At 54.8% G+C, this 27,931-nt stretch overlaps 1 pseudogene; it reads left to right on the forward strand.

Moving 5' to 3' along the window:
• Nucleotides 1-21,498: 21,498 nt before the first annotated feature.
• On the forward strand, nt 21,499-23,776 carry LOC116406761 (annotated as a pseudogene).
• Nucleotides 23,777-27,931: the final 4,155 nt, after the last annotated feature.

Here is a 27,931-nt window from a genome sequence, read left to right on the forward strand (position 1 = left end):
CGAGAACCACCCCCAGAGTCACACGCGGCTGCGTACGCAAGAGACCCCCAGATACAAGGACGCAAGACAGGACCCCACCACCTGTTACACGCTCCCAAATGTGGTACCAACCGAGCCCTGAACTTATAGCTACCCCAGTCAGCGCAGCGGGCAGCAGTCACCAAGCCGCAGGTCGGCACATGGGGACAGGCCTGGAGCAGAGCGGCTACACACGCGCACCCGCAAAGTCACAGAGGACTCAGAACTGAGGTCGCGCAGAGAACACACGTATGAACCAGAACCGGCTTTAAGGGAGAGACTGCAGATGAATCCAGTTACCCCGGCGCCTTATACGTCTCCCCACCCCTGCCCAGTGAATAACAATAGGGCGCTTGCTGTAAGGCGGGCCCGCCTGTGTTAGCGAACCTCCCCACCCCTGCATAATAACAATAGCAGGGCACAGCTGGTAGCGGGGCCTTGATTAGCGCAACCTTCCCCCACCCCTGCATAATACAAATAGGGGCTTCTTGCTGGGCAGCGGGCCTGATTGAGGAACCTCCCCACCCCCTGCATAATAACACCCATAGACGGCGCGCTTGCTGGGAAGGCGGGGCCTAATTAGGAAACCTCCCAAAACCCTGCATAGAACACAAATATGAGCTTGCTGCGGAGGTGGGGCCTAATTAGCCGAACCTCCCCACCCCGCTGTCATAAGAAACAAATAGGGGTGCTAGGAGTCTGGCGACCCTAATAAATGAACCTCCCCACCCCTGCATAATTAAAACAAATAGGGCTCTGCTGGGAGGCGCGACGCGGCCTGATTAGGTAACCTCCCCACCCGATAATAAACCAACACACGCTGAGGAGGCGGGAGCCCCTAAATATAGCGAACCTCCCCCACCCCTGCAAAATAAACATTAGCGGAACTTGCTGGCAGCCGCTGGGCCTAATTAGGCGACCTCCCTAATATACCACCCCTGCCATAATAAACAATTATAGGAGTTGCTGTAGGCGCGAGCCTTGATAGGAACCTCTCCACCCCTGCCATAATAACAATAGGGACTGCTGCGGAGGCGCGGACAGGGCCTACATTAGGAACCTCCCCACCCCTCGCCATAATTAAACCGAATAGCGGGACTCATGCCAGGTAGGCGGGGCCTATGACGCCTGATTAGCCGAAACCTCCCCACCCTGGCATTTAATAACATTTAGGATCTTATCTGGGAGGCCGGGGCGCCCTAATTAAAGCAACCTCCCCACCCCTGCATAAGTTAACAATAGGAGTATGCTTGGTAGGCGGGGGCCTGATTACGGAACCTCTCCACCCTGCATAATTAACAATTAGGCGCACTTGCTGGGAGGCGGTGGCCCTAACCTATAGGAAACAATAACATTAGGGCAGTTGCTGGTAGCCGCGGGGCCGATTAGGAACCTACCCCACCCCGCATAATACACAATAGCGGAGTTGCTGGTAGCGCGGGACCTGATAGGAACCTCTCCACCCCTGCATAATAAACAATAGGAGTTGCTGGGAGCTGGGGCCTGATTAGGACCTCCCCACCCCTCCATGCCCATAATAACAATCCAGGCGGCTTCGTTGGGCAGGCTGGGCGCTGATGTAAAACCTCCCCACCCCTGGCTATAATAAACATAGGGCTGCTGGTGAGGTTGGCCGGCCTGCTTTGGGAATCTCCCCACCCTGCATAAAACAATAGGACTTGCTGGGAGGCAGGCGACACTAATTAGGAACCTCCCCACCCCTGGCCAAAAAACAATAGGGCACTGCTGCGGAGGCGCGGCGCCCTAATTAGGAACCTCCCCACCCCTGCCATAATAACAACATAGGACTTGCTGGCGAGGCGGGGCTCCTCGATTAGAACCTCCCCACCCTGCCATAATAACAATAGACGGGCTTGCTGGCGAGCGGGCACCTAATTAGGAACCTTCCCAACCCCTGCATAGACAACAATAGGCACTTGCTGGGAGCGGCCTGATATGCGAACCTCCCCACCCCTGCCATGAATAACAATAGGGAACTTAGCGATAGGGATGGGCAAGTGGCCTGATTAGCGCAACCTCCTCACCCCTGCATAATAACATTTAGGGACTTGCTGGGAGCGGGGCTAAATAGGAACCTCCCACCCCTGCATAATAACATTAGGACTTGCTGGAGCGGCGCGCCCTAAATTAGGAACCTCCCCACCCCTTGCATAATAAACATTAGGCGACATTGCTGGAGGCCGAGGGGAGCCTAATTAGGAAACCTCCCCACCCCTTGCAGTCAATATAAACATTAGGACTTGCTGGAGCGGCGGCCTAATTAAGGAAACCTCCCCACCCCTGCACAATAAAAATGATAGAGATTTTTTTGTTTTGCCCAGGGGGAGGAGCCTAAAGGAAATAAACGTTCAACCCTGCAAGCTCAAACCCAGGGGGCAAGTGTGGAAATGAGGCGGCACACGCGCGCAGCAACCCCAAATGCCCTTGCCAAACAGCCAGAACCCACATTAAACGGGTCACCTTGAAGCGGCACACCGGACCAGCAATTGCCTTTCAATATGATACTATTCCATTAGGCATCAGAACTGGGCCAAAGTGGGGCGGCACTGACGCGCCGCCCCGATGAGTACCATAGAGGTGCGAGCTGACACAGGTCCCACTGCGTTACCACGAGGGACATACCACTGGAATGACCCTTGAGCCCATATTAGCCCCCCCTTACCCCTTGTAGGAAGGCCCCAGGGAGGGGCACCAGCCGCAGCCCCCATCCCTGCCCCGCCACAGCGAGATGGTTATTAGATTGTGTGACTATGCAGCAGAAGGCTGGCGCAAAAGTGATGCAGCGACTGTCACGGACTGCCGCCATGCCCAAGACATAGAGAGAGAGTCACGTGTTAGCTGAGAACCCCCATCTGCTAGGGGCACCCCAGTCTATTTACTGCCCCCAGCGCCCCTTACCCAGACTTGACTCGTGTGTCACACCAGACGCCCCATCTGTAGGGGCCCCAGTCTACTATTCACTGGGCCCCCCAAGCCCCTTAACCAGGACTGCTCTGCTGTACACCAGCACCTCCCATCTGTAGGCGGCCCCCAGTCTATTTACTGCCCCCCAGCCCCGTCTACACCAGCACTGCCTCTGTGTCAGCACCCAGACCCCCATCTGCTACGGGGCCCCCAGGTCTATTTACTGCCCCCCAAGCCCTTACCCAGACTGCTCTAGTGTCACACCAGACCCCCATCTGTAAGGCCCCCAGGCTCTATTTACGTGCCCCCCAGCCCCTTAACCCAGACTCTCTGTGTCACACCCAGACCCCATCTTAGTACGGACCCCCAGTCTATTTACTGCCCCCCCAGCCCTTACCAGACGCCTCTGTGTCACACCCAGCCCCCATCTAGCTTAGGGCCCCCACTCTATTACCCTGCCACCCCAGCCCTTACCCAGACTGCCTCCTCGAAACAAACAACACAACACAAACACACCCATCTTAGGCCCCCAGTCTATTACTGCCCCCAGGCGCCACCATCCTACCACAGAGTGACTGCTCTGTGTCACCACCCAGACCCCATTCTGTAGGCGGCCCCAGTCTATTTACTCCCCCAGCCCCATTACCAGACACAAAATTGCCTTCTGTGTCACACCCAGACCCCTTACTTGCCCCCAGCCCTTACCAGCTGTTCTGTGTCACACCCAGGGACCCCCATTCTGTAGGGCCCCCGATCTATTTACTGCCCCCCAGCCCCTTACCAGACTGCTCTGTTCGTCTGTCACACCCAGACCCCCATCTGTAGGGGCCCCAGGTCTATTTTCTGCCCCCCAGCCCCTTACCCAGACTGCTTTTGAATTGGGAATGATGAATTGATATATATGATGGCTAAATGGGCCCCCCGCACCCCGTAACCCCCTGATACTTCTACTGCTCATTGGATTTAAGATGTAGATAGATATTCCCTCTATCGTTTAGCCCAGGATTCCCTGAAACGATAGAACAACAGTGTGGATGAGCAGTTAGACAATGAGCCATCCACCCCCACGCGTTTTGCCCCCCCAAGCAGAAGAGTGACCCCCAGCTCCCTTGTTACCCTTGGGGGGCCCCCGTCTCACCTGGGCGCATCACGTTGGGCTCGGCCGAGAGGTTGTTGGCGTCCACATCAGGGCTGACGAGGGAGACCGGGCCGGGAATGTGTCTGGCTTTTCATTTAAACAAAAAACAAGAATAAAAGCCTTGCTGGTGTGTGTCTGTGGTGGGCCCTTGGACTCCGCCCCACAATGCCAGGGCCAATCAGGTGATGCATTGATGCTGTTATCAGCCAATCAGGCGATTACTATAACACAGCCAACACTGGATCGATCAGAAAAACCCAAGTCACAGGACAGTTGGGGGGTCCATTGTGCCCGAGCAGGTGGTCTGAAGTGGGCGCAGTCAGGGCCGGCACTCGGGGGACAAGAAAGGTTAGTGCATATGAGGTGGGGGGGCAATATCACTAGGTGTTAGAAACAATGATGTTGGGGCAGGATGTCGAGTGTAAACTGGGTTACAGATTAAGGCGGCTTATCAGTAGGGGCAGTAGAACAGTAGGGGCAGATAGGGCAGTAGGTACAGACTAGGGGCGTAGGTACAGTAGGTACAGTAGGGGCAGTAGGTACAGTAGGGCAGTAGACGGCAGTAGGTACAGGTTAGGCAGTAGGTAAGTAGGTACAGTAGGGCAGTAGGTGACAGTAGGTACAGTAGGGCAGTAGTAGCAGTAGGCAGTAGGTACAGTAGGTACAGTAGGGCCATACGGTACAGTAGTGGCAAGTAGGTACAGTCTAGGGCAGTAGGCTACAGTAGGTTACAGTGGGCAGTATGTACAGAGAGGGTACAGTAGGACAGTTTAGGGGCAGTAGTTACAGTAGGTTGGCATGTAGGTACAGTTAGGTACAGTAGGCAGTAGGCTACAGTAGGTACAGTAGGGCAGTTAGGTACAGAAGGTACAGAGGGACGTAGGGGCAGGTAGGTACAGTAGGGGCAGTAGGATACCAGTAGGTAACAGTTAGGCAGTAGTTACAGTTTAGGTACATTTAGGGCAGTGGTACGTAGGAGTAGGTACTAGTAGGGCTAGTAGGTACAGTAGTACAATCTAGGGCAGTAGGTTTACAGGTAGGTACAGTGTGGCATAGGTACAGTAGGTTACAGTAGGACAGTAGGAGGCAGTAGGGTACAGTATGTGTACAGTTAGCGGCAGTAGGTACAGTTAGGGGCCAGTAGGTTACAGATAGGTACAGTAGGCGTAGGTACAGTTAGGGCAGTAGGTACAGTAGGTACAGTTAAGGGCAGTTAGGTTACAGAGGGCAGTAGGACAGTAGGGCAGTAGGTACAGTAGGTACAGTAAGGGCAGTAGGGTACAGTAGGTTTTACAGCTAGGGCAGTAGGTACAGGTAGGGGCAGTAGCGTACGAGTTAGGGGCAGTAGGTACAGTAGTTACAGTAGCGCAGTTAGGGTACAAGTAGGGCAGTGTAGGTTACCAGTAGTTACATTAGTGGCGTAGGTACAGTTAGGGGCAGTCGGTACAGTAGGTACAGTAGGGGAGTAGGTACAGTATGGTATCTGTGGGCAGTAGGTAACATGTAGGAGCAGTTAGGTACAGTTAGAGGCATTGTAGGGTACAGTAGGTAACAGTAGAGGCAGTAGGTACGAGTATGGGCCGCAGTAGGATACAAGTAGGTACAGTAGGGCAGTTAGGTACAGTTAGTAGCGGCAGGTAGAGGTACAGGGTTTTATAGGACAGTAGTGAGTGCAAGTTTAGGTACAGTTAGGGGCAGCTATGGTACAGTTAGGTACGTAGGGCAGTAGGTACAGCTCGGGCAGTTACTGTACAGTAGGTATCATTAGGCAGTAAGGTACGTTGGGCAGATAGGTACGTTAGGTACAGTAGGGCAGTAGGTCAGTAGGTACAGTAGGGCAGTAGGTACGTTAGGGGCAGTAGGCTACAGGTAGTTTACAGTAGGGGCAGTAGGTACAGTAGGTACAGTAGCGCAGTAGTACATTAGGTACAGCTAGGACCAGTAGGGAGCAGTTAGGTACAGTGAGGTGCAGTAGGTACAGTAGGTACAGCTGGGCAGTAGTTACAGCTGCGGCAGTAGGTTACAGTTTAGGTAAATATAGGGCAGTAGGTACAGTAGGCAGAAGGTACAGATAGGGGCAGTAGGTACAGTAGGAACGTAGGTACAGTAGGTAACAGTAGGAACAGTAGGTTCAGTAGGTACAGTAAGTGGCAGGTTAGGCTACAGTTATGGGGCATTAGGTACAGTAGGTACAGAGGACAGAAGATATAGTAGGTGCAGTAGGTGCCAGTAGGGCAGTATGGTCAAGTAGTTGGCAGTAGGTACAGTAGGTACAGTAGGCCAGTAGTAGTACCAGTAGGGCAGTAGTGGTACCAGTTAGGGCAGTAGGTCAGTAGGGGCAGTAGGTACAGTAGGGGCAGTAGGTACAGTAGGAACAGTATGTCAGTAGGTACGAGTAGGGGCAGTATGGTACAGAAGGGGCAGTAGTTACAGATTAGGTACAGTAGGTACAGAAGATCTATAGTAGGTGCCAGTAGGTGCAGTAGGGGCAGTAGGTACGTTGGAGCAGTAGTACAGTTAGGCAGCAGTAGGTACAGTAGGGGGCAGTAGGTCAGTAGGGTTACAGTAGGGCAGTAGGTACAGTTAGGGGCAGTAGCGTCAGTATGGTACAGTAGGAGGCAGGGTAGGTACAGTAGGGCAGTAAGGTACAGTTAGGGCCAGTAGGTCAGTAGGTAAGTAGGGGCGTAGGTACCGTAGGCGGCAGTAGGGAACAGTAGGTCAGTAGGTTACAGTATGGGGCAGTAGGGTACAGTAGGTGGTTAGTAGGTACAGTAGGTACAGTAGAGATATTAGTAGGTGGCAGTAGATATAGTAGTGTGTGCAGATAGGGCAGTTAGGTGCAGTAGGGAGCAGTAGGTACAGTAGGGCAGTAGGGTACAGTAGATATTAGTAAGGTTTGCAGTAGGGCAGTAGGTACAGTTAGGTACATAGGTTACAGTAGGGGGCAGTAGGTACAGTAGATATAGTAGGTGCAGTAGGGGCAGTAGGTTCAGTAGGAGGCAGTAGGTACAGTTAGTATAGTAGTGCAGTAGGGCAGTAGGTACAGAGGTTAACTAGTAGATATAGTAGGGGCAGTTAGATATAGTGGTGCAGGTAGGGCGAGGTGCAGTAGGAGCAGTAGGTACAGTAGGGGCAGTAGTACAGTAGATATAGTAGTGCAGTAGGTGCAGTTAGGTGCAGTAGGGGCAGTAGGCAGTAGGTAAGTAGATAAGTAGGTGCAGTAGGCAGCGTAGGTACAGTAAGTTAGGGCAGTAGGTACAGGTAGGGCAGTAGTACAGGCAGAAGCCAAAAGTAAACAATAACAATTATTCTTCATCACCATCATGGTGAGAGAGAGTAAGTCAGTTTGGAAGAGCCGCAAGCCCCTCATGTCATTCTGTTACGGAGCCCCCAGTGAGGGAAGTGTCACCATAGATTCTGTTGGGTAAACATTGGCCAAACCAGAGCCCAAACAGCATAACCATTCACTGGACCTTTATTACCCAGCGCGCCAAGGACAGAGGAAGGAAGGTACTGAGATGCCAGCACAGCACTTGGGTGTATATGGGGGCAGTCCAGTTACCCCCCAGCCCAAGTGGAAACCAATCTAGTTCCCTGGGGGGGGGGTGCCTAACATTTTGCCACATTACACACCCTCTAATGTAGGGTTTCCTAGGCCATCTCGGTTTTGCCACCTTTTCTGGAAATAAAATCTCTCCTAGATAACCCTTTTGAAACCTGACTGACACCAGTGTTTTCCTATAGGAGAGAGTTGGTATTAGAGTCAAGGCCCAGTACCCAATAAGCATTCTACCCAATTGACCCTGCCGTCTTATAACTCAGCTCCTTCCATCAAGTCAAGCAAAGCCTCCCTGGGCTTCCAGAAGAACCACCTGTGGGGGTCTATACACCAATAGCTTATTAGGTTGCTGGGTTTATGGGGCAAGATATAGGGGTAAAATAATGTGGCTGTACCCTGCTGGGATTGCCACGCTGTGTTTGCTGGATGGGACCGATAGGAAGAACAATAGAAGAAGAAGCCACCACAATGCGGCGCCGCTCAGACCCATGTGGGGACGTCCTTTCTCCAACGTCTCTTCGTCCTGCCAATGAGGGGGTGGCTCTGACACTAAAGCCAGAGGTGGGTGTGAATTCCACTTCTGTAACGAGGTTAAGGGTTAAAGTACCAAAAACAACAGAAATTGCTATTTTGCACAATATGAGGGGATTATATTCACAAACATGATTTATTTTATTGTGGAAATGCGCTGATAGTAAATACGTACAGTTTTTTGGAGATTTTCTGACTTGTATGCGTCAAAAAACTCACGACACAACCAACATTTCCCACCTCAGAAATCAGAATCCGGTATCCGGGGGCCAAAAATCTTCTTACAGTCGGCTCCCCCCCAGGAAACTGGATATTTTGTAAGAAACCTGGGGAATCCAAAATGGGGTAAATCTGGCTTTCTAATTCAAAACCACAAAGGTTTCCTTGATTTGGGGGTCTCGAAATGCCAGCATGGCCCACCAGTTATTTTCCCAGTTTGTTGGGCCAGTCCAACCTTGTACCCCAATATTCCCGGGTTGGGTGCAGGGTGCATGTACTGATCCCAAGATGGCGGCTGGGAACAGAAGGGGACAAGCTAAAGGTTGGGGTGGGCAATGCTTTCAGGCAGCTCTTGTAGATATGGGGGGTGACTACATTGGGGAGGAGGTGAGTGTCAGTGAAGTAATTAAAGAGGGGGCACTGCTGCCTTAAAACTAAACATTTTGCCTGGTGAGGCTTTACTTTTCCTTTGAAATAAATATTTATTAAATTATTATTACAATTATTTGCCTCATTCATAAGATTATTAAATGCATATAATCGCGAATGTGACGGGAAATCACTTGGTTTACTGTTAATTATAACATTGTGTTAAATTATACTTTGTGTATTAATTATGCGTTTGGCTTGTTTTCATAAATGTTAATTAGGGTTTTTGCACCTAGTTGTTAATTGGCCTCAGGCTGCTAATCCCATGATATATTACCCCAATGGGCCCTGCAAGAGGGAGAAACTGGGTGGGGAGAACAAAGCAAAACAGGAAGAGCTTACAAATTGAGTTGCACGGAAGCTTACTCCATTGGTTGGAACATGTTCGGGGAAAAGTTGTTTTTAAAAAGGGGACAAATTTCAGAACAGGAAAAAGTGTCTTTGTAAACTGTCAGTTCTTTCCTCCCAAAACTTGAAAAGTGGCGGCTGAGGACGAATTTGTTGTTTGTGAATATGGGGGAGACTTACCCTTCCTCTCTACTATTAGCCCTAAATCAGTCCTCACCCAAATCCCCCCTAACTGGCCTTTCAGGCGGGCCCCCTAGCCATAACAAGGTTACGATATATTAGAAAACATTGGGGTAACGAGTCAACCCCGCTATAGTTCCAGGGGGTACCCAGGGCAAAATAAGCACTCACCCAAATCCCCCTAACTGGCCTCAGGGCTGGGCCCTTAGCCATAACAAGGTTACAGATATATAGGACATTGTGGGGTACAGTACACCCGCTATAGTTCCAGGGATACCAGCGGCACCAAATAAGCACTCACCGCAAATCCCCCCCTAACTGGCCTTCGAGGCTTGGGCCCCCTTTAGCCCATTAAGGTTAACAGATATATTAAGAAACATTGGTGTAACAGTCACCCGCTATAGTTCAGGGGTACCAGGGCACAAATTAAGCATCTCACCCCAAATCCCCCCTATATCTGGCCTTTCAGACTGGGCCCCTTAGCCATAACAAGTGGTTTACAGACTATATAGATACATTGGGTGTAAACCAGCGTCACCCTGCTTAGTTCAGGGGTACCAGGGCACAAATAAGCACTTCACCGCCAATATCCCCTAACTGGCCTTTCGATGGCTGGGCCCCCCCTAGCCATAACAAGGTTACAGATATATAGAAACATGGCGGTAACAGTCACCCTGCTATAGTCCAGGGGTACCAGGGCACAAATAGCACTCACCCCCAACTCCCCCTAAAACTGGCTTCAGGCTGGGGCCCCTTAGCCATTAACAGGTTACATATATAGAAAACTTGGGTAACAGTCACCCGCTAGTAGTTTCCTAGGTGTACCCAGGGCACAAATAAGCACTCACCCCAAATCCCCCCCTAACTTGCCTTCAGGCTGGGGCCCCCTTAGCCATTAACAAGGTTACAGATTTATAGAATACATTGGGGGGTAAGCAGTCACCCCGCTATAGTTCCAGGGGTACCCAGGGCAAAAAGCACTCACCCCAAATCCCCCCTAACTGGCTTCAGGCTGGGCCCCTAGCCCATAACACGGTTACAAGATATATAGAAAACATTGGGGTTAACAGCACACCCCTCCCCGCATATAGTTTTCCAGGTGGTACCCAGGGCACAAAATAAGCATCACCCCAATCCCCCCTAACTTGGACTTCAGCTGGGCCCCTAGCCATAACAAGGTTACAGATTATATAGAAAACTGGAGGGTAACAGTCACCCCGCTATGTTCAGGGGTACCCAGGGCACAAATTAAGCACTCACCCCAAATCCCCCCCTATACTGCCTTCGGCTGAGGCCCCACTTAGCCCATAACAAGGTTACAGATATATAGAAACATTGGGGTAAACATTCACCCCGCTTATAGTTCCAGGGTACCCAGGGCACGGGTAGGATAGGTGGTTAGAGGGTAGAACTGACGGACCTGGATGTACAGGATGGTGGCCCCGGGGGCCCCTGAGGAAAGCTGTAGATTGAGGATCCCCCCCGTTTCAGCGTTGGGGCCAGATAGGAGACAGTCATGGGTGACTCTATAGGTGGACAGTGAGTCCAGTTCTGTATTATTGGGGAGAGCAATAGTTCAGTGACCCGTCACTCACACCAGAGACTTCGAGATAAGAGAGCGCAGAGTTGATAACAGTGGAATGCAATAAATGAGACGCAGAAATATAGGGCTCATTACTGTTACAATGCTGCCAGCGCAGTTACGGTCCCCGCAGTCAGTGGGGCTCACGGTTCCGTACAGTCGGGAGCTCACAGTTCCGTTTTACAGTCGGCTCACGGTTTCGTACGGTCGGCTCACCAGTTTCCGTACAGTCGGGCTCACGGTTTCCGTTACAGTCGGCTCACCAGTTCCGTACAGTCGGTGACTCACAGTTCGTTACGGTCGGGTGCTCACTCAGTTCCGTACTGGTCATGGGCTCTACGGTTTCCGTACTGGTGGGCTCACGGGTTCCGTCGGTCGGGGCTCACGGTTCCGTACTGGTCGGGGCTTCACTGGTTCCGTACGGTCCGGGGGCTCACGGTTCCGTACGGTCGGGCTCACGGCTTTCCGTACGGTCGGGCTCACGGTTCCGTTTACAGTCGGGCTCACGGTTTGCCGTACGGTCGGGCGCACGTTTCCGTTAACGGTCGGGCTACTAGTTTCGTACGGCGTCGGGGCTCTGACGGTTCCGTACGGTCAGGGCTCACAGTATTCCGTACGGTCGGAGCTTCACAGTTCCGTTTACGGTCGGCTCACGGTTCCGTACAGTCGGGCTCACAGTTCCGTTACAGTCGGGCTCACGGTTCCGTACTGGTCGGTGCTCCTAGGTCCGTACTGTAGTATTGCTGCTCTGCTGAGGGTTTATATCCCTTCCCATCTCCTGTTTACTGTATGCTGCCTGCTTGAGGGAGGTTTAATATTCCATTCCCCCCATCTCCCTCTGTACTGTTATGCTGCCTGACTCTGATGGGGTTATATCCATTCCATCTCCTGTACTGTATGCTGCCTTGCTGAGGGTTTTATATTCCCATTCCCATCTCCTGTACTGTATGCTGCTGCTGAGGGGTTATATTTCCCATTCCATTTCCGGTACTGTATGGCTGCATTGCTGAGTGGGTTATATTCATTCCCATCTTCCGTATGTATTGCTGCCTGCTGAGGGGTTATAATTCCCATTCCCATTCCTGTACTGTTATGCTGCCTCGCTGAGGGTTATATTTCCATTCCATCTCTGTACTGTATTTTGCTGCCTGCTGATGGGGTTTATTGCCATTCATCTCCTGTACTGTATGCTGCCTGCTGAGGGGGTTTATTATTCCCATTCCATTCTTCCTGTCTGTTATGCTGCCTGCTGAGGGAGTTTATTTTCCCATTCCAATCTCCTGTACTGTATGCTGCCTGCTGAGGGGTTATAATTCCCATTTCCATCTCCTTGTACTGTATGCTCGCCTGCTGAGGGGTTATATCCATTCCCATCTCTGTAGCTGTATGCTGCCTGCTGAAGGGTTATATTCCATTCCCAATCTCCTGTACTGTTATGTGCACTGCTGAGGGGGTTATTTCCCATTCCATCTCCTCTGTTACTGTATTGCTGGCCTGCTGAGGGTATATTTCCATCATCTCTGTACTGTATGCTGCCTGTGGGCGTTATATTTCCCATTCCATCTCCTGTGTACTGTATGCTGCTGCTTGAAGGGGTTTATATTCCATTTCCCATCTCCTGCTACTGTTGCTGCTGCTGAGGGGTTTATATTCCCATTCCCATCTCCTGTAACTGATGCTTGCCTGCTGAGGGGGTTTATTCCATTCATCTCCGTACTGGTATTGCTGCCTGCTAGAGGGTTTATATTCCCATCTCCCATCTCCTTGTACTGTATGCTGCCTGGCTGAGCGGGTTATTTTCCCATTTCCATTCCTGTACTGATATGCTTGCCTGGTCTGAGGGGTTATATTTCTCCCATTCCCATCTCCTTGTTTACTGTTATGCTGCCTGCTGAGGGGTTATATTCCATTCCCATTCCTGTACTGTATGCTGCCTGTGCAGGGGTTATATTCCCATTCCCATCCCTGTACTGGTATGCTTGCCTTGCTGAGGGGTTTAGTATTTCCATCCTGTACTGTATTGCTGCCTGCTGAGGGGTTATATTTTCCCATTTCCATCTCCTGTACTGTATTGCTGCCTGCTGTAGGCGGTTATTACCTATCTCCTGTTACTGTATGGCTGCTGCTGAGGGGTTATATTCCCATTCCATCTCCTGGTATGTATGCTGGCTGCTTGAGGGTTTATTATTCCTTCTCCTGTACTGTATTGCTGCCTGCTGAGGGTTATATTCCATTCCATCTCCTGTACTGTATGCTTGCCTGTTGAGGGGGGTTATATTCCATTCCATCTCCTGTACTGTTTGCTGGCTGCTGAGGGTTATATTCCCATTCTCCTAGTACTGTTAATGCTGGCGCTGAGTGCGTTATATTCATTTCCCACTCCGTGTTTACTGGTATTGCTGCCTGCTGAGGGGTTGTATTTCCATTCCCTCTCCTGTATCTGTATGTGCTGCGCTGCTAGGGTGTTATATTCCCATTTCCATCCTCTTGTACTGTATTGCTGCTGCTGAGGGGTATATTCCCTTCTACTGTACTGTGTGTGGCTGCGAGGGAGTTATATTCTCATTCCCATCTTCCTGTACTTGTATTGCTGCCTGTCGAGGGGTATATTCATCTCTGTACTGTTATGCTGCCTGCTGAGGGTATATTCCATTCCATCTCCTGTACTGTATTGCTGGCTGCTGAGGAGTTAATTTCCATTCCCATCTCTGTTACTGTATGCTGCCTTGCTGAGGGGTCTATGTTCCATCTCCTGTACTGTTATGCTGCCTGCTGAGGGGGTTATATTTCCCATCTCTGTACTGTTATGCTGCCTTGCTGAAGGGGTTATATTCCCATTCATCTCCTGTACTGTATTGCTGGCTGCTTGAGGGGTTATATTCCTTATTTCCATCTTCCTGTACTGTTATTGCTTCCTGCTTGGGGTTATTTCAATCTCCTGTACTGTATGCTGCCTGCTGTGGGGTCGTGTATTCCATTCCATCTGCTGTACTGATATGCTGGGCTGCTTGCGGGGTGGTTATTATTCCCAATTCCCATCTTCTGTACATGTCATGGGCTGCTGCTGAGGGGTTTATATTCCCATTTCCAATCTTCCTGTATGATATGCTCCTGCTGAGGGTTATTTCCAATTTCCCATCTCTGTACTGTATTGCTGCTCTGCTGAGGGGTTATATTCATCTCTGTACTGTATGTGGCTGCTGAGGGGGTTATATTCCTCATTCCTCATTCCTGTACTGTTATGCTCCTGCTTGAGGGGTTATATCCCATCCCTGTACTGTATGCTGGCTTGCGGAGGGGTTATATTCCCATTCCCATCTCCTGTTACTGTTTATGCTTGCCTGCTGACGGCGGGTTATATTCCATTCCATCTCCTGTAACTGTATGCTGGGCTGCTGAGTGGTATTATTCCCATTCCCATCCCCTGTACTGTATGCTGCTGCTGAGGGTTATATCTCATCCATTCTCCTGTACTGTATGCTGCCTGCGAGGGTTACTTTCCCATCTCCTGTACTGTATGCTGGCTGGCTGAGGGGTTATTTTCCATTCCATCTCCTGTACTGTATGCTGCCTTGCTGAGGGTTTATTGTTCCAATCTCCTGTGTACTGCTATGCTTGCCTGGCTTGATGGGGTTGTATTCCATTCCCATCTCTGTACTGTATGCTGGCTTGCTGAGGGGTTATTATTCCCATTCCATCTCCTGTACTGTATGCTGGCTGCGGGGGTTATATTCCATTTTCCCCATCTCCTGTACTGTATGCTGCCTGCTGAGGGGGTTATATTCCCATTCCCATCTTCTGTACTGTATGCTGCCTGCTGAGGGGTATATTCCATTTCTCCCTTGTACTGTATGCTGGTGCTGAGGGGTTTATATTCTTCATTCCCATCTCCCTGTACTGTATGCTGCCTTGCTGAGGGGTTAGTATTCCCAATTCTCCTGCTAACTGTATGGCTGGCTGCTGGGGTTTATATTTCCATTCTCTGTACTGTATGCTGGCTTGCGTTGAGGGGTTATATCCATTTCCTGTTACTGTATGCTTGCCTGCTGAGGGGTTCCCTGTTGGCCCCATGTATCTGTGTAGCTGTTCATTCCGCTTAGGCTTTTAAAACCCCCCTTCCATTGCGACGCAGCTGCATAAGGTTAAATGGGGAAGGGACTAAAAACCTGGCGGTAGGGTGGGCCGCACATTACAGTGGGCGGGCCTAGTACCCCGGAACATTTGTGTATATGTGAAGTTCTAATCTTTGTGAGTTTCCTTCCACAGTTTGTTTATTCACAGAATCAGGGTTTGGGGGTTCCTTACAGATCTATTGGCTTCCGACGGAACCCCCAAACAGGATCAGAAAGAATAGATGGACCTTGAGCACCATCAACTGCCAGTTACCCCAGCTTGTGTTCCCCCCATGCCGTTACGCCCCAGCTGGTTCCACCACCTGCCAGTTTACCCCCAGCTTTGTGTTTCACCCTTGCCAGTTACCCAGCTTTGTGTTCCACCCCTTGCAGTTACCCCCAGCTTGTGTTCCACCCTGCCAGTTACCCCAGCTTGTTTGTTCCACCCCTGCCAGTTACCCAGCTTGTGTTCCCCCCCTTGCCAGTTACCTCCAGCTTGTGTTCCACCACCTGCAGTTTCCCCAGCTTGTGTTTCAACTCCTTGCCAGTTACCCAGTTGTGTTCCACCCCGCAGTTACTCCAGCTTGTGTTCCCCCCCTGCCAGTTACCCAGCTTGTTGTTCCCACTCCGTTGCCAGTTACCCAGCTTTGTGTTCCACTCCTGCCAGTTACCCCAGCTTGTTGGTTCCCTCCCTGCCAGTTACCCCAGCTTGTGTCCCCCCCTGCCGTTACCCCCAGCTTGTGTTCCACCCTCTGCCACCCTGTTACCTCAGCTTGTGTTCACTCCTGTCCAGGGTTTACCCAGCTTGTGTTCCACTCATGCATTTACCCCAGCTTGTTGTTCCCCCCTGCCGGTTTAACCCCAGCTTGTGTTCCACCCTGCCAGTTACCCAGCTTGTGTTTCCACTCCTGCCAGTTACCTAGCTTGTTGTTCCCCCTTGCCAGGTTACCAGTTTGTGTTCCACCCTGCAGTTACCCAGCTTGTGTTCCACTCCTGCCAGTTTTACCCAGCTTGTTGTTCCACCTCCTGCCAGTTTACCCAGCTTGTGTTCCACTCCTGCCAGTTACCCCAGCTTGGTGTCCCCCCCTGCCAGTTACCCCAGTTGTGGTTCACTTCCTGCCAGTTACCCCCAGCTGTGGTTTCCCCCTGCATTGTTACCCAGGCTTGTGTTCCATCACCCTGCCAGTTACCAGCTTGTGTTCCCCCCTGCCAGTTAACCCCAGGCTGTGTGGGTTTCCACTCCTGCCAGTTACCCCAGCTTGTGTTCCACTTCCTGCCAGTACCCCCAGTCTTGTGTTCCCCCCCTTGCCAGTTTACCCCAGCTTGTGTTCCACTCCTGCCAGTTTACCCCCGAGCTTCGTGATTCCCCCCCTGCCGTTACCCCCAGCTTGTTGTTCACTCCTTGCCAGTTACCCCGGCTTTTTGTGTTCCACTCCTTGCAGTTACCCCAGCCTTGTGTTCCACTCCTGCCCGTTAACCCAGCTTGTGTTCCACCCCTGTCCAGTTACCCCAGCTTGTGTTTCCCCCCCTGCAAGTTACCCCAGGCTGTGTTCACTTCCTTGCCGTTACCCCGCGCTTGTGTTCTATTCCTGACCGAGTTACCCAGCTTGTGTTCCCCCTGCCAGTTAACCCCCAGCTTGTGTTTCCCCCCTGCCAGGTTTACCCCCAGGCTGGTGTCACTCCTGCCAGTTACCCCCAGCTGGTCATCGGCTGTGCAGTTACCCCAGCTTGTGTTCCACCCCTGCCAGTTACCCAGCTTGTGTTCCACCCCTGCCAGTTACCCAGGCTTGTGTTTCCACTCCTGCAGTTTACCCCAGCTGTGTTTCCCCCCCTGCCATGTTAACCCCAGCTTGTGTTCCACCCCCTTGCCAGTTACTCCAGCTTGTTGTTCCCCCCTGCAGTTACCCCCAGCTTTGTGTTCCCCCTCCTGCAGTTACCCCAGCATTGTGTTCCACCCTCCTGGGCCAGTTACCCCAGCTTGTGTTTCCACTCCTGCCAGTTAACCCAGCTTGTGTTCCCCCTCCTTGGCAGTTACCCCCAGCTTTGTCGTTCCCTCCCCCCCTGTCCAGATTACCCCAGCTTGTGTTCCACTCCTGTCCAGTTACCCCCAGCTTTGTGTTTCCACTCCTGCAAGTTACCCAGCTTGTGTTCCACCCCTGCGCAAGTTACCCCAGCTTGTGTTCCCCCCTGCCACTGTTACCCAGCCTTTTGTGGTTCGCAACTCCTGCCAGTTTTACCCCAGCTTTTGTTGTTCTCACTCCTGCAGTTACCCCAGCGTTGTGTTCCCCCCCTGCCAGTTACCCCATGCTTGACTGTGTTTCCCCCCTGCCGTTTACCCAGCTTGTGTTCCCCGCCTGCAGTTACCCAGTCTTGTGTTCCACCCCTGCCCAGTTTACCCCCAGCTTGTGTTCCACCCCTGCCACGTTACCCAGTTGTGTTCCACCCTGCCAGTTACCCAGCTTGTGTTCCACCCTGCAGTTACCCCAGCTTGTGTTCCACCCCTGCCAGTTACCCCAGCTTGTTGTTCCACCCCTGCCAGTTACCCCAGCTTGGTGTTCCACCCTGCAGTACCCCAGCCTTGCTTGTTCCCCCCCTCTGCCAGTTCCACTGCCAGCCAGCTTTGTGCCAGTTAGCTTGTGTCCCCCCTGCCAGTTACCCCCAGCGTGCCATGTTACCCCCAGCGTGTTGTTCCCCCCTGCCAGTTACCCCCCGCTTGGTTTCCTCCCTGCCTAGTTACCCCCAGCTTGTGTTCCCCCCTGCCAGTACCCCAGCTTGGCTGCAGTTTACCCCAGCTGGTCCCCACCTGCCAGTTACCCCAGCTTGTGTTGTTCGCCCCCTCTTTACTTGTGTTCCACTCCTGCCAGTTACCCCAGCTTTTTGTGTCCCCCTGCCAGTTACCCCCAGCTTGTGTTTGCCGTTACCCCAGCTTGCCTGTTCACACCCTGCCAGTTACCCCCAGCCCCAGCTGTGGCTTGTTTCCCCCCTGCCAGTTGACCATTACCCCAGCTTGTGTTTCCCCCCTGCCCAGTTTACCCCCAGCTTTGTGTTCCACCCCTGCCAGTTAACCCCAGCTTGTGTTCCCCCCTGCCAGTTTTTACCCCCAGCTTGTGTTCCCCCCTGCCAGTTACCCAGCTTGTTGTTCCCCCCCTTACCCCAGCTTGTGTTCCACCCCTGCCTTTACCCAGCTTGTGTTCCACCCCTGCAGTTACCCCCAGCTTGTGTTCCCCCCCTGCCCAGTTACCCCAGCTTGTTTCTGCCAGTGTTTCCCCTTGTGCCCGGCCAGTTACCCCCAGCTTGTGTTCCCCCCTGCCAGTTACCCCCAGCTTTGTGTTCCCCCCCCTGCCAGTTACCCCAGCTTGTGCTTTTCCCCCTGCCAGTTACCAGCTTGTGTTTCCCCCCTGCCAGTTACCCCAGCTTGTGTTTTCCCCCTGCCAGTTACCCCCAGCTTGTGTTCCACCCCTGCCAGTTACCCCCAGCTTGTGTTCCCCCCTGCCAGTTACCCCCAGGCTTTGTTTCCCCCCTGCCAGTTACCCCAGCTTGTGTTCCCCCCCTGCCATGTTACCCCCAGCTTGTGTTCCCCCCCTGGTTTCCAGGTTACCCCCAGTCACCCCCTTGTGTTTCCCCCAGCTTTGTGTTCCCCCTGCAGTTACCCCAGTTCCCCCTTACCCCAGCTTGTGTGCCAGTTACCCCCCCCCTGCCAGTTCACCCCCCAGCTTTGTGTTCCCCCCCTGCCAGTTACCCCAGCTTGTGTTCCATCCTGCCAGTTACCCCAGCTTGTGTTCCACCCCTGCCCAGTTACCCAGCTTGTGTTCCCCCCTCCAGTTTACCCCAGCTTGTGTTCCCCCTGCCAGTTACCCCCACCCCAGCTTGTGTGTTCCACCCCTGCCAGTTACCCCCAGTGTTTCCCCCCCTGTTACCCCAGCTCCCTGCCAGTTACCCCCAGCTTGTGTTCCCCACCCTGCCAGTTACCCCCAGCTTGTGTTCCCCCCTGCCAGTTACCCCCAGCTTGTGTTCCACCCCTTGCCAGTTACCCCAGCTTCCCCCGCCATGATTTCCCCCCCTGCCAGTTACCCCCAGGCTTGTGCCAGTTCCACCCCTGCCAGTTACCCCCAGCTTGTGTTCCCCCCTGCAGTTACCCCAGCTTGGTTCCACCCCTGCAGCCAGCTTGTTCCCCCCTGCAGTTACCCCCAGCTTGTGTTCCCCCCCTGCCAGTTACCCCCAGCTGTGTTCCCCCCTGCCAGTTACCCCAGCTTGTGTTCCCCCCTGCCAGTTACCCCCAGCTTGGTTCCACCCCTGCCAGTTACCCCCAGCTTGTTGTTTCTCCCCCTGCCAGTTACCCCCAGCTTGTGTGTCTCCCCCTGCAGTTACCCCAGCTTGTGTTCCCCCCTGCCAGTTAACCCCCAGCTTTTGCCCCCTGCCAGTTACCCCACCCTGCCAGCAGCTTTGTTCCACCCCTGCCAGTTACCCCCAGCTTGTGTTCCCCCCCTGCCAGTTACCCAGCTTGTGTTTCCCCCCTGCCAGTTACCCCCAGCTTGTGTTCCCCCCTGCCAGTTACCCCAGCTTGTGTTCCACCCTGCCAGTTACCCCAGCTTGTGTTCCCCCCCTTGTTACCCCCAGCTTGTGTTCCCCCCCTGCCAGTTACCCCCAGCTTGTGTTCCCCCCTGCCAGTTTACCCCCAGCTTGTTGTTCCCCCCTGCCAGTTACCCCCAGCTTTGTGTTCCACCCCTGCCAGTTACCCCCAGCTGCTGTTCCCCCCCTGCCATGTTACCCCCAGCTTGGTTCCCCCCCTGCCAGTTACCCCAGCTTGTGTTCCACCCCTGCCAGTTACCCCCAGCTTGTGTTCCCCCCCTGCCAGTTACCCCCAGCTGTGTTCCCCCCCTGCCAGTTTACCCCAGCTTGTGTTCCCCCCTGCCAGTTACCCCAGCTTGTTCCACCCCTGCCAGTCATTCCCCCAGCCAGTTACCCCCAGCTTTGTGTTCTGCCAGTTACCCCCAGCTTGTGTTCCCCCCTGCCAGTTACCCCAGCTTGTGTTCCCCCCCTGCCAGTACCCCCAGCTTGTGTTCCCCCCCTGCCAGTTACCCCAGCTTGTTCCCCCCCTGCATTACCCCAGCTTGTGTTCCCCCCTGCCAGTTACCCCCAGCTTGTGTTCCCACTCCTGCCAGTTACCCCAGCTTGTGTTTCCACCCACTGCCAGTTACCCAGCTTGTGTTCCACTCCTGCCAGTTCCCCAGCTTGTGTTCCACCCCTGCCAGTTACCCCAGCTTGTGTTCCCCCCCCTGCCAGTTTACCCAGCTTGTGTTCACCCCTGCAAGTTACCCCAGCTTGTGTTCCCCCCCTGCAGTTACCCAGCTTGTGTTCCACCTGCCAGTTACCCCAGCTTGTGTTCCCCCCTGCCAGTTACCAGCTTGTGTTCCACCCCTGCAGTACCCCCAGCTTGTGTTTCCCCCCCTGCCAGTTACCCCAGCTTTGTGTTCCCCCTGCCAGTTACCCAGCTTGTGTTCCACCCTGCCAGTTACCCCCAGCTTGTTTCCCCCTGCCAGTTAACCCCAGCTTGTGTTCCCCCCCTGCCAGTTACCCCCAGCTTGTGTTCCACCCCTGCAGTTACCCCCAGCTTGTGTTCCCCCCCTGCAGTTCCCCCAGCTTGTGTTCCACCCTGCCAGTTACCCCCAGCTTGTGTGTTCCACCCTGCCAGTTACCCCCAGCTTGTGTTCCCCCCCTGCCAGTTACCCCAGCTTTGTGTTTCCCCCCCCCTGCAGTTACCCCAGCTTGTGTTCCATCCTGCCAGTTACCCCCAGCTTGTGTTTCCACCTGCCAGTTACCCCAGCTTGCTGTTACCCCTTGTGTCCATGCCAGTTACCCAGCTTTGTGTTACCCCACCCCTGCCAGTTACCCCAGCTTGTGTTCCACCCTCCAGTTACCCCAGCTGTGTTCCCCCCTGCCAGTTTACCCCCAGCTTGTGTTCCACTCCTGCCAGTTACCCAGCTTGGTTCCACTCCTGCCAGTTACCCCAGCTTGTGTTCCACCCCTTGCCAGTTACCCCCAGCTTGTGTTCTCCCCCTGCCAGTTACCCCAGCTTGTGTTCCACTCCTGCCAGTTACCCCCAGCTGTGTGTTCCCCCCCTGCCAGTTACCCCCAGCTTGTGTTCCCCCCTGCCAGTTACCCCAGCTTGTGTCCCCCCTGCCAGTTACCCCAGCTTGTGTTCCACCCTGCCAGTTACCCCAGCAGTTTTGTGTTCCCCACCTGCCAGCCAGTTACCCCCAGCTTGTGTTCCCCCCTGCCAGTTACCCCTGAGTATCGGATATCTGTTTCCCACATAGAGATGAGCTGCACTACATTTCCCATGATGCTCTGCCAGCCAACCCCCGGCTCCCAGCATTACTAGCTCACCACGCCCCCTTTGAGCGGGCAGTTCCGGTAGGCTGGGCAGCTGATAGGCGGAAGTGGGTTGGGGAGCGGAAGTGGCGGAAGTCCCGGGGGCGCCATGCTGAGTGTGGGCACGGAGGGGTTGCTGCGCCAGGCCCGGGAGTTGGGGCCGGAGGAGCTGCGGAAGTTCTGCGGCCGGACGGGGGCGATGTTGGGGCGGGCCGGACAGGAAGCGGAAGTGCTGGAGAGCCTGAGGCGGCTGCACCTGGTAGTGGGGGCCGGGGGGCCCAGACACTTGGATCCCGACTTTGTGGGGAAGTTACAGAGGTTGGTGGAGTCGGACAGTAGCCCCGCCCAAATCCGGGCTGTGGGGGCGGCCATATTGTGCCAGTTGTGCCCCTCCCCCCGGGACCTACTGGCTATTGGGCAGTTCCTGGAGGGTCGGGCCCCTGAGGGCCACAGCCTGAGGCTCCTCCTACCCCTGCTGCTGAGGGCGGAGCTTGGAGAGGAGCAGGTGAATGTGGTGAATAAGAAGCTGTGTGATTGGCTGCGCTATGCCCAGGGGGCGGGTCCCAGCTTCTCCCCCCGCGCCAAGCTGCCCGGCCCCCTGGCGGAGTTGGACGGGACCCCCGCTATGGACTTCTTCACGGTGCTGAGCGTCGGCGCTCGCTACTCGGAGGAGCAGTGGCTGAACGTACTGGGCTTCTCCATGCTCCGCCCCTGGCTGCTGCGCCACGGCTCCGGGGGGGCCACGAGCGACGACCGGTCGGAGGTTTCCATGGTATCCGCCTCCTCGGCCTCCAGCCGCCAGTTGCCCCCGCGGGAGCGGCTCCGGGAGAAGGCGTTGGAGTACTGCCTGCGGCTGGCGGAGCAGAGTAACAGGAAGGCGCTGCGCAGGAGCGACGCCGAGGTGCAACGGGCGTGTCTGGCCGAGGCCGTGGCGCTGCTGGACGTTATCTGCAAACAGGACGTGTCCTACCTGTACCGGGCGCTGCCCCTGCTCAAGAACCTGCCCGGGAGGCTCTGCTCCGACCCCTCCCTGGCCCCCGCGCTGCTGCCCCTCGCCCAGTTCTTCCTCAGCCACAGTGAGGTGGCCGGCGCCGGCTCCCAAGCCGTGTACAGACATTTACTGGCCAAGGTGCCGGCCGAGCTGTACCACAAGCCGCTCTTTGCCTTCCAGTTTGTGCGCTTCTGTCGGGCCAACAGCGCGGTGCTGGCAGAGAACGTGGGGGCATTTAGGGGCAGTTTTCCCGGCCTGCTGAAGTTCCTGGCGTGGAACGGCCCCATGTTGGTGGCAGAGTTTGTGGCCCTGCTCCCGGCCCTTATTAACCCCACGTCTGCTCTGGACTTGTTCCATTCCCTGCTGGACCTGCCCTGTGTGACGGCGGCGCTGGAGATGCAACGTTCTTGCCCTTTGGGCTCGGACAAGGCGGCTTTGGATCATTCTCTGCTCCCGCCCAGCGCCGCCGAGGCTTTCCGACACCCGCAGTGCCGGGAGGTGTTTCAGTATATCCTGCGTAGCGAGACGTGTCCCGTCCCAGAGCAGCTCTCTTTGCTCCACCGAGCCCTGGCCGACCTGAGCGGCTCCCCCCGCGTGGCGCAGTGCGCAGAGATCGTGCCGTGCCTGCTCCGCCAGTATTTCACTATAGTTGCCACGGTAGCGGATGGGCCACTGATCGGCCGGCTGGTTCTGGCGGTGCTTGAGCGCAGTGGGCGCCTCTATGATCCGCCTAAGTACAAAGAGGAGGTGCACAGAGTCCTGAGCGCGCAGCTTCCCGCCTGTTCCGCCTACACCCGGCCCTCGTGGTGGAACTGTCCCGGGAGCTGTTGGACTTTGTGGGCACCACGAGCAACATCGAGAGCAAGGAGCCGCTCTTCCACGCACGTGGTGTGGGCGGTGGGCGAGTTTGTGTCGGTCTCGTACGACCGGAGATGCACCGTGGAGCAGGTTAACCGCTTCTTCGATGTTCTGGAGACCCTGCTGTTTGAGATCACGCAGACCCGGGGCTCGTGTGGTGCCCCCAAGTCCTCTCCGCGCCTCATCACCACGCTCATGACCACCCTGACCAAGCTGGCCTCCCGTAGCCAGGACCTCATCCCCAAGGTGTCTCTGTACCTGTCCAAGATGCGCTCGTGTGTGCAGAGCGCGGCCATGATCTCCGCGTATGGGGAGGAGGAGAGCGAGCAGATCTGTGTCAGGGCCACGGAACTCATGAACCTCCTCAAAGTGCCCAGTGTGGCCCAGTTTGCCCTGACGCCCTCCCCCGACGTGAGGAGCCCGGCCTATCACCGGGACGTGGCCTCCTCGCTGCCCTGGCCATACGAGCCTCCAGCTGCCTCTTGCACAAGGGGGCACCTCCGTGCCGGGGTGAGGGTGTTGTCAGATGCCCCAGGGGAACCCAGGAATTACCCCCCATGCTAATCACATGCTGTTTGCACTGCACCCCAAGCACCTTACCTTCAGGGTTCAAAATCCCCACAGTCACCCATTAGTTTCTATTGGGTTTCTGCCTCTCCCTGAACTGAAATGTTAATGCTCTCAGGCGCCCCCTAGGGGCTGGATTGTTGTTGTATGTGTAGCACTTATCCTCACTGTCTTACAAGCCTCTGCCTGGTTGCTAGGGTTAAGTGGTGCTCTAGCAACCATTTTCAGTTCCAAACTGCAGAGTTTATTCATCCACAACCAATGATGACAAATTGCAGACTGAATGGCATTTCTCTACACATCATAGGAAATGTTTAGTTCAGCTTAACTTACCCTTTATAGGGGGGCTGTGCCCACATTGTCTGCATAAACAGAAAATAAATGAATTTGCATCCTGACTTCAACCCCTTTATATGCTGGTATCATGCAACAGCCCCACCCTGCTTTATTGCCCCTGTGGGGGCCCAGTGATGATTTAAGCCAGGGAGCAATCTGGTGTTAGGGAGGCAGCATCTCATGGGGGGTCGGGACCCTTCTCTTGGGTCAGTTTGGGTAACAGTCACCCCGCTATAGTTCCAGGGGTACCCAGGGCACAAATAAGCACTCACCCCAAATCCCCCCCTAACTGGCCTTCAGGCTGGGCCCCTTAGCCCATACAAGGTTACAGATATATAGAAACATTGGGGTAACAGTCACCCCGCTATAGTTCCAGGGGTACCCAGGGCACAAATAAGCACTCACCCAAATCCCCCCCTAACTGGCCTTCAGGCGGGGCCCCCTTAGCCCATAACAAGGTTACAGATATATAGAAACATTGGGGTAACAGTCACCCTGCTATAGTTCCAGGGGGGTACCCAGGGCACAAATAAGCACTCACCCCCAAATCCCCCCTAACTGGCCTTCAGGCTGGGCCCCCTTAGCCCATAACAAGGTTTACAGATATATAGAACATTGGGGTAACAGTCACCCCGCTATAGTTCCAGGGTACCCAGGGCACAAATTAAGCCACTCACCCCAAATCCCCCCCTAACTGGCCTTCAGGCTGGGCCCCCTTAGGCCATAACAAGGTTACAGATATATAGAAACATTGGGGAACAGTCACCCCGCTATAGTTCCAGGGGTACCCAGGGCACAAATAAGCACCCAAATCCCCCCTAACTGGCCTTCAGGCTGGGCCCCTTAGCCCATAACAAGGTTACAGATATATAGAAACATTGGGGTAACAGTCACCCCACTATAGTTCCAGGGGTACCCAAGGCACAAATAAAGCACTCACCCCAAATCCCCCCCTAACTGGCCTTCAGGCTGGGCCCCCTTAGCCCATAACAAGGTACAGATATATAGAAACATTGGGGTAACAGTCACCCTGCTATAGTTCCAGGGGTACCCAGGCACAAATAAGCACTCACCCCAAATCCCCCCCTAACTGGCCTTCAGGCTGGGCCCCCTTAGCCCATAACAAGGTTACAGATATATAGAAACATTGGGGTAACGGTCACCCCGCTATAGTTCCCAGTCACTCAGTACAGACACCCTCAAAGTCCAGCTGTAGGAAGCCGAGCAGCTTGGGGGCAGCGGGAGGTGGGGCAGGAGCTGGGGCAGTTTCCCCTCCAGGTGAGAGCGCAGGCAACAGCGGCAGAGGTGCTGCAGGGATCGGGGTGCCTCTCGCAGAGAAAAGACTGGACTGGAAGAAAGTCGGGGTGCTTCTGTGGGAGACAGATGAATACAATGTTTAGCGTAGGGCCAAGTTACCCCTAGTGCCCCACACACAGGGCACCACAGACACACACACACGGGGTACCGGACCTGCTGTACATCTCGGGGTACGGCCTCAGACCACTCGTCGGTGACCCGAACGTGACTGTAGGTGTTGAGTAGAACTTCTACTGTTCTGGGGGACGCGCAGCAGTATCGCAGCACCTGGAACATGCACCTTGTTACACTTATTGCACCCCCACAGCTCCACCCACAGTTTCCGCCCCACAGTTCCACCCCACAGCCCCGCCCCACAGTTCCGGGGAGAAGGACCGGGAGAGGGAGACTTGGAGAAGGGACCGGGAGACTTGGAGAAGGGCGAGAGGGAGACTTGGAGAAGGGACCGGGGAGAAGGAGACTTGGAGAAGGGAGAGGGAGACTTGGAGAAGGGAGGAGACTTGGAGAAGGAGACCGGAGACGTTGAGAAGGGAGAGTGGAGACTTGGAGAAGGGCCGACCGGGAGACTTGGAGAAGGAGACGGGAGACTTGGAGAAGGGAGAGAGGGAGACTGGGAGAAGGGACCGGAGACTTGGAGAAGGGACCGGAGAGACTTGGGAGGGAGAGGGAGACTTGAGAAGGGAGACCGGGAGACTTGGAGAAGGAGACCGGGAGAGGAGACTTGGAGAAGGGGACCGGGAGAAGGGAGACTTGGAGAAGGACCGGAGATTGGAGAAGGGACCGGGAGACTTGGAGAAGGAGACCAGGAGAGGGAGACTTGGAGAAGGGGACCGGGAGACGAGACTTGGAGAAGGAGACCGGGAGAGGGAGACTTGGAGAAGGGGACGCGGGAGAGGGAGACTTGGGAAGAGGGACCGGGAGACTTGGAGAAGGAGACCGGGAGAGGGAGACTTGAGAAGGGGACCGGGAGAGGGAGACTTGGAGAAGGGGAAACCGGGAGACTTGGAGAAGGGGGACGGGAGAGGAGACTTGGAGAAGGGGACCGGGAGACTTGGGGAAGGAGACCGGGAGAGGGAGACTTGGCGAGAAGGGGACCGGAAAAGAGGGAGACTTGGGAGAAGGGACCGGGGGAGACTTGGAGAAGGGGACCGGGGAGAAAGAAAGACTTGGAGAAGGGAGAGGGAGAGGGAGCTTGGAGAGAAGGGCGACCGGGAGAGGGAGACTTGGAAAGGGGACCGGAGAGGAGACGAGAAGGGACCGGGAGACTTGGAGAAGGGGGACGGGAGAAGGAGACTTGGAGAAGGGGAGAGGAGACTTGGAGAAGGGACGGGAGAGGGAGACTTGAGAAGGGGACCGGGAGACTTGGAGAAGGACCGGGGAGGGGAGACTTGGAGAAGGGGACCGGAGAGGGAGACTTGGAGAAGGGGACCGGGAGAGGGAGACCTTGGAGAAGGGGACCGGGAGAGGGAGACTTGGAAGAAGGGACGGCCGGAAGAGGGGGAAGAAAACTTGGAGAAGGGGACCGGGAGAGGGAGACTTGGAGGAGGGAGACTTGGAGAAGGGGACCGGAGAAGAGGGAGACTTGGAGAAAGGGGACCGGGAGAGGGAGAGACTTGGAGAAGGAGACCGGGAGAAGGAGCCGGGAGAAGGAGACCGGACAGGGAGACTTGGAGGAGACCGGGAGAGGGAGACTTGGAGGAAGGAGACCGGGAGAAGGGACCGGGACAGGGAGACTTGGAGGGACCGGGAGAGGAGACTTGAGAAGAGACCGGAGAGGGAGACTTGGAGAAGGAGACTGGAGAGGGAGACTTGGAGAAGCGAGACTTGGAGAGGGAGACTTGGAGAAGGAGACTTGGAGAAGGAGACCGGAGAAGGAGACCGGGAGAAGGAACCGCGGAGAAGGAGACTGGAGAAGGAGACCGGGAGAGGGAGACTTGGAGAAGGAGACTGGGGAGAGCGGAGCTTGGAGGAGAAGGAGACCGGCGAGAAGGAGACTGGAGAAGGAGACTGGGAGAGGGAGACTTGGAGAAGGAGACCGGGAGAAGGGAGGACTGGGAGAGGGAGACGGGAGAAGGATTACTGGGAGAAGGGAGACTTGAGAAGGAGACCGTGGGAGAGGGAGACTTGGAGAAGGAGACCAGGGGAGAGGGAGACCTTGGGAGAAGGAGACCGGAGAAGGAGACTGGAGAGGGAGACTTGGAGAAGGGGACCCGGAGAGGGAGACCGGAGGAGTCCAGGAGAGGAGGCCGGAGAAGGAAGCTGGTGAAGGGGACCGGGAGAGGGAGACCAGGAAGAAGGAGGCTGGGAGAGGGGACTTGGAGAAGGAGACCGGGAAAGGGACCGGGACAGGGAGACTTGGAGGAGGACGGACGAGAGGAGAGACTTGGAGAAGGAGACGGGAGAGGGAGATTGGAGAAGGAGACTGGGAGAGGGGAGACTTGGAGAAGGG

Source organism: Xenopus tropicalis, chromosome 8 (genome assembly GCF_000004195.4).
Source record: "Xenopus tropicalis strain Nigerian chromosome 8, UCB_Xtro_10.0, whole genome shotgun sequence".
Lineage (NCBI taxonomy): Eukaryota > Metazoa > Chordata > Amphibia > Anura > Pipidae > Xenopus > Xenopus tropicalis.